This window comes from Lepisosteus oculatus, chromosome 9, assembly GCF_040954835.1.
Source record: "Lepisosteus oculatus isolate fLepOcu1 chromosome 9, fLepOcu1.hap2, whole genome shotgun sequence".
NCBI classification, from domain to species: domain Eukaryota; kingdom Metazoa; phylum Chordata; class Actinopteri; order Semionotiformes; family Lepisosteidae; genus Lepisosteus; species Lepisosteus oculatus.
Genome location: NC_090704.1, coordinates 37330017 through 37337269, shown reverse-complemented (window position 1 = coordinate 37337269; position 7253 = coordinate 37330017). Strand labels below are relative to the sequence as shown.

Below are 7253 nucleotides of genomic sequence, written 5' to 3'. Positions count from 1 at the left end.
GAACCGGATCCAACATCAGATCAGTTTGCAAGTGAAGTCTCTGCATGTATGGTATTACTTGCACTGCCTATGTATACTGTATGTGTCCAGACCTATTCATAGCAGGCATCTTAGACCAGACTGCACATGTCATAAAACATGCTCATAATTAACAAAGCCATCAGAGAAACATCATATGATATTGTGCAGGAAAATATAAGCATGGTACTACAACTAATGCCACTACTGCCATTAATAACAGAAATATATAGAGTATGAAACTTTTTTTGATTTTCTAGTGTTTTCAGTAATTTGGTTTCACAATCACATTTAAGTTCCTAGTAAAATAATGAAATAATACGATACTTTGCTTGGGCTGATTGTTTACTTTAATACTGATGTACACTGATGGTGTACAGAACTGCAAAGTTTTTCTGAATAATTAAAATCTGGAATTCATTTAGAGTAGAGTTTCTTTTCAGTCTCTGGATTCCTAAACCACATTCTAGTTTCTTTAATAACAAGAAAAATCAAAGCAGACTGGTACGACTAGAGCTACTAATTTTTCACATCTTGTTTTTATTTTAACACTGCATTACAATCTTGAAACTCCAAGCACCTATGTATAAAAACTCTGGTTCTACTAATCCAAACAATAGTCATCTACTTTGTACTGTAAAATCAAAAATATACCATAATAACAAGGAACAATTACAGCATTTTTCAACTCAGAGTTGGTCTGTAGTGTATTCCACAATGAACTGTATAATGTGTACAATTATAGTTTTGTCTGATACTCCAGGACCTTGTGTTACAAATGGTTCTTATCAGAGAGCAACTTATAACTTTGAACTTATGTTTAAAGTCTGGTTCATATACTGTTGGTTTTTCTTTCAGCATTAACCTAACTTATGTGGTTTACATACATTTTGTGTATGTACAGTAGCTGAATTTACCAAGTCCCTTAACACAACCAGACTCTGAATGTCTCTGAATGTCTCTTAAAAAGTAAAAATAAAATTACTGCTGAGATGATGATGATCATGATGATGATGATAATAATCAGAAGAATTGCTGATTATAAACAAAGTAATGTAAATTGTTAAACAATTTACATTACTTTGTCTTACTTGTACAATGAAAATATAACACATATAATATATAATAATGTATTATATGTATACTTGCTAACACACAACTAACAAGGAGATGGGTTTATTGTTACAAAAGCTAGATAATGGGTTAATAAACTAGCACATTAAAATAAATACACTATTTGAAAGTAACAGTTATATCTGCGTTATTACCTTCTGGCCTGAACTCATGCATTTCCAGAAGTGAGGAAAGGCTCCAAGAGACATCCAAGGAAAATTAGGTTCTTGCTGTAAGTGGCTTTGATGCATCATTAGGTGGTGCTCTTCCTTCTGGACCCGAATTTCTAAAACCAACAAAACAGTAGGATAACATGGGATACTGCTCTGTAGAAGAATGACTTGGTCATTAAAGAGCTGTTTATAAGAGTAGGGATATATTATACTACCGCAACCAATCAATTATTATTACTTTTTTAGTGTTTTAAAAAAAGTAGACTGTGTTTTGTATTTTTGATTTTTTTTCCCCAGCTAAGTGAGGAAATTAAACAATCTACATTACTTTGTCTGTAATAAAAAAGTTAGGATATTACAACATATGTCAGTTAACCTATAGTACATATTATCCAACAGATCTAGGCTTCTGGACCCTGTTGCAACATACAGTAACAATGGATTAATACAATACAAATAATTTGTTGAGCGTTTCCCATATCCATCCCAAAAAAATATTGCATATGTCTTTCAATTATAACAGCCTTGTGTGACACTTAGATTTACTCATCTACTAAAATATTAAAAGCTAAACATGCCCCACAATCCTGAGAATAAAATATAACATTAATTTATGTGTATGACACGAACAGAAACAACTCTAACAGTTAAACACTAAAACTAACATAAAATATACTACCATGTTAAATCCAAATTATTACATCATGCACTAAGTGAACAGTGTGGAAAACACTGCAACTTACTGTAACTGCAGAAAGCCATTACAAGTGCTCTGGTGTTGAATATAAATATGAAGGCTCTTCCTGCCAACACAGCAAATTCCTTAGTTATGTCTGGAATTACCACTGCAGCATAAGGCACCACTCAAAATTTTCTTTTTTGGTATGTGTTACACTCGTGATACCTGTTGCTAAAAATTGTAAGGAATTTGTCACCTCAAACAATTCCAGTTGGTTCAAACAACACATCTGGTTTGGTAATTTTCATTTGATACCGTTAAACCAGCAGAGAAATGGTGCAGTTCCACTGGTACATTCTGCTATAGAACATGCATTTGTAGACCGGACAACTACTGTACGGTATTTACTGAAATTTTCACAGATGTAAAGGGCTGTTACCATTAATAATAATCATATTCAAAACTGATGAAGGCTCCACAGCCGAAACGTTGTTTCCTTTCTTTTCTTTTCAGCATGGAATAAACCCGCTGCCTGTTCCATATTCAACAGATGGCAACAGAAAAAATGACCTTGTAAAGCCCTCATATACCTCCAAAAAGGGAAACACTTATTTAATTATAAATTATTGGCAAGATTCAAGATATAAATAGAAAAAAATATATGAGTTAGTACTTAAGTGACAAACTTCTTTATTCCTTCAATTTACTGTTGGGTTTCCTGAAATACCGCTGCACATCATAAAACAGTGTAAAACATGTTCAAATATACTACACCTAGTTACCACAATAATTCATAGACATTTCACATATCTTTTTGTAATACCTGCATAGTAATGTTTTCAGAAAGATCATTTTTAAACTTGTCTATGTTGAGAATTATCACTTAGCCCCGTCAATGTTTTTGCAGCCTTTGATTACTGTAACACTGAATGTAGCCTGGTGGCTTATTTCTTAAACGGGAAAGTTGCTCCAGTGTCATAAGTGCACTGACATAGATATTCTATACAATTCCTTACATTGGAGAAAGTATTGCATAAACTCAGCAGATCCACTTACTGGTTTCATATAGCACAGAATTCTTCCTTTCCTTTTTTGACAGTCTGAGCCCTCTGAAATTGTTTCCTGTTGCATCTGTTTGACACTACATTCATGCATGGATATAAGACATGGGATACCGATGCTACATGTGTCTTTCACTTAGAGAAAACATGACACAGACTCAGCAGAACTGTAACCAGCTTTCATATAGCACAGTGCTCTTCTTTTCCTTTTCAACTCAATCATTCCTTCATTTGTTTCTGATGCACCCTTTCTTTTTTCCTGTCTTGTCTTGTTCAACTTTCACAATTTTCTTATTCACATACTGTAGGTCAGATCTATCAATATGTGGATTCAATAGCTGTGAGCAGAAATATGTTTTCTTCATACTGTATATGTCAAAGCGATCTCTGGGATCATTTTAAGGGCAAAAAGTATTCCATATCTGGAAAGTAAAATTAAATACACATTAAAGAGTGCAAATAAGATTCTATACTGTATATGTTATTAGATATCTATTTTGTATATTGTGAAATAAATCAAATTATGTTAATTTAATTTTTCAAATAGACAGACACTGAACTGTCATACTTTCTGCTCCTGGTTTGCAGTGAAGACAGTAAGAGATGCACTGTTAATCCACTTCCACAGTTGGTTCAATTCCTTCTGTTAGGCATCTTAAATCAAGTCATGAACAACTAAGACAGGTGAGATGAGTTCAAAGTTTACAGTGACACCATTCCAACATATTCTTTATGTAGTCTTATGTCTGTGCCATAGCTGGCTGAAGAAAGATTTCAAAATATAAACTTTAATTTTCACCTTTCAAAACATTGGCTTCTAAACAGATTCTGCCCTGAGGCCTTAGTTTGATAAAATAAACATTAACTTCCCTGACTGTGGTAGTGAAAACATTTGGAGAGTAGGTATATTTGGAGAGTTTAACTGATTCAATCCAACTGAAATACACAAATGATACCAATGCGTGTAACCGTTATATATAGTAATAAATGGTGATGTTACCATAAAGCACAGTTATATAATCACAAAAATGTTGTTTGTATTATTAGCTATATCATCATACAGTACTTATTACAGTTTCCCTGAAGCCTCTAATAAGTTTACTAACAACACATTTTAATGTGTCCTTGGGTTTAGAATATTTGTAATTTTAAAGACAACAGATTATGATTCTTCAGAATTCCTTCTGAAACGCTTTTGGGGATTGACAGCACTCTGTCCCCTTATAGTTTTTGTACATATTTCAGACATACAACTTTAGCAATTACAGCAACACACAGTGATTTATTATTGTTGTAATCTCATTCGTTGCTCTTTAAATTGTCCAGTTTTATCTAGAGATCTCACATGTATTTTTGTCTTACGAATTGTGCCTAACGGCTGATAGGCAGAGTTACCCTATTTAAAGTTAATATTTATAGTAATGATATTAAGCAAATACTAAGTTATTATGAGATTATGCTCAGCAACCTCTGTCCACAATTAAAATACTTGTCCACATTTAAATCTTTATTCTAAGACCCAGCTTTTAGAATCAAGGGTGTTGCATTTGTCTAAACAATCCCTTTGATAGTTTAACCTGATGTAGTGTGGTAAGAAATATGTAAATCCTTAAAATCTTACCATAATTTAACTTGCACATGCACAGGTCCACAATTTTGTGCACTGTGTCAAAGGCAAGAGAATTATTAACTTAGAAAAAATATGACAAATACTCAGCAGATATGCTGGCAGGGATCATATAGCACCACCATCCTTCCTTTCCTTTTTTGACAGTTAGGGGCTCCCAGTCCCTCCTTCCTGTATTTTTATCATACACTTTTCTAGGCCTTGCATTTGAGACTCGTGCTCATTCTCTGTCCCTTTATTTGCATATTATTTAACATACAGTAACTTTACATTAGATTTACGTTAAATAAATTAATGCCTGGTCCTAAAAGGCTGCCAATCACTAAAAGCACTATTTTTCAAATTTAATTGTAGATTAATTCTAAAATGTAAGATTAAATTCTACCATATGATGGGTATTGTAAGCATACGTACTTGCTAGACCAGTGTAAATCCTGGTCTGTGTGACTAACTGTACTGCCTGAAAAGATAAAGAATTGCAATTGGGTTAAAGAAGGGTATTACTGTGGGACAAATGAATAATTAACCCCATATCATCACATATGTAAATGTAATGATTTTTAGTGAATAGAAATTAAACACTTTAATTTTAAAATCTAAAATCATGGGCAAGATAAATGGCTGCTGCAATACTTAAATTAATAATCATCATCAATTTCTTACTAATAAAGGATTATGGTATATGTTGTATATTATGGACAATATGTATCATTTTAGGGCAACTACATGGTAATTATATAATGTTTTATGAAGTAGTATAACTAAAAGTACAATGTGTCTGCATACAGTACAACTGATATACAGTACAGTTTATATCTTAAGAGTGTGAGTGCCGCAAAAATCACCTCATTAAGTCATTAAGTGAGAGTGTTGATTTGGCATGGGAGATGAGAAAATGTGAAGATCTGAAGTACTGAAAATAAAGAAAGAAAAGCACACTGCTTATTCTACTGCATGGGAAATTTCAGGACAGACAATCACTAGGAGTCCAATGTTCATTGACAAGATGCGATTAGGTGAACATGCTAGTAAAGGAGTCAAGTTCTCTGTAGTCGTGAACCAAGGTCTGAATGGTGTCAGAGTGGTCTAGGTTTGACAGATTCTTCAGCAGTGCCTAGTTGCTACAAAATTTCAGTTGTAGTGACTGATGGTAACATTGATGGTGACATGACTGCACAGTGTTGACAAACAAAAGAATGGATGTTCCAGATAGACAGAAAAGTGGTTGTCCAAACAACGCCACGATGGATGAGATAGTGTTAGGGCCTGATGGTATGATTAGGGAAAACAACAACAACATGCTTAATTGTAACTGAATTGTAAAATCAATTCCCTGGTTGCCATACACAAACTTGTCTGTGGGCAGTTGCTGCCCGGGTTCTTAATCAGTTCACTCATCAGTTCTGACTGGATAGGACCATCTTATCAGTATTTACCACTGCCTTGTAAAAGGGGTGCACACTCCCAACCATACCTGTACCGTAATGTATGCAGTTTTACATGTGGAAAGTGTTGGTCCTTGCACCTTACAACCCCTTGAACTTGACACTGCTTGATCTCTACCATGTTGGGTTTGCTTCCATAGCTTTGGTATTAGTCACACTTGCAACCATTTAAAAATACATTCCTGTGCGATCTATACAGAAGTAGTGTGGAACAGTAAGTTAAGGTTCTGGGCTGGGTTCTGGATTCAATGCCTGGGCGTAAGGCTGCTCTTGTACTCTTACAAAAAACGGATTCAAATTGCTCAAGTAAATAGGTATGATGTAATCAGATAATTTTCTGGTCATTGTACATGCACGTCATTCATTTATTACAAAATTCAAATTGTAATGGTGAATTTATTCTTAATTGATTTCCTTGACAACTATATATTAGTTGACAATTATACTGAAATTGGTACATATAAAATAATGCGACTTTTTAAGAACTCTTGTATATTAATAAAATTCATTCCTTTATACACAATCCATTTTCTAATCACTTCATCTAATTCAGGGTAACAGGGCAGCAGAAGCCTATCCCAGGAAGCAGCAAGCACAAGGCAGGATGCATCTATCCATTGAAGGGTACACACAGACCCAAAGCCAGCTAACCTTCCAGTATATCTTTGTGGAAAGAAACTGGAGCACCCAGCAATAAAAACCACAAACACAGGAAGAACATTCTGTGCAAACTCCACACAGATAGCACCCCAGGTCCAGAATTAAAACCCAGATCCCCAATGCTGCAAGACAGAAAAGCTAAACACTGTGCACCATGCTGCCCATGTGATAAGGCTTCTGATTTTACTTTTTTATGCTTTAGTTTTCCGTTTAATACAACATTATTAAATAAAGACTGAGATACTGTGTGTTTATTTACTTTAAATAATATATGTGTCAAGTAATATAATCAGCACAAAAAGTGAAATACTGAGAAGTGAAATATAGTTCTTAGTGTCTCCAATAAATGCATTAATCTATTTCACTTTTACTTTTGTGGATTCCCTATTTGTTTCAGCAAAAGCCATGAGACTAATTTTTCCAGGTCTAAATTCTAAATTAATCGTACATTAATTCACATAATGTGTATATTATTCT

General features: G+C 34.0%; 1 long non-coding RNA gene across 4 annotated transcripts in view; it reads right to left on the bottom strand.

Annotated features, from left to right (window-relative positions):
• LOC138241268 (uncharacterized) overlaps positions 1-7253 on the bottom strand; it is a 107043-nt gene that overhangs the window by 27137 nt on the left and 72653 nt on the right. For 2 of the 4 annotated variants that reach the window (XR_011190475.1, XR_011190473.1), the window contains exon 6: positions 1287-1417. This is a non-coding gene — a long non-coding RNA (uncharacterized lncRNA). Of the gene's footprint in view, positions 1-1183; positions 1418-7253 lie in introns of those variants that run through there. The other 2 variants (XR_011190474.1, XR_011190472.1) reach the window with 1 other exon arrangement.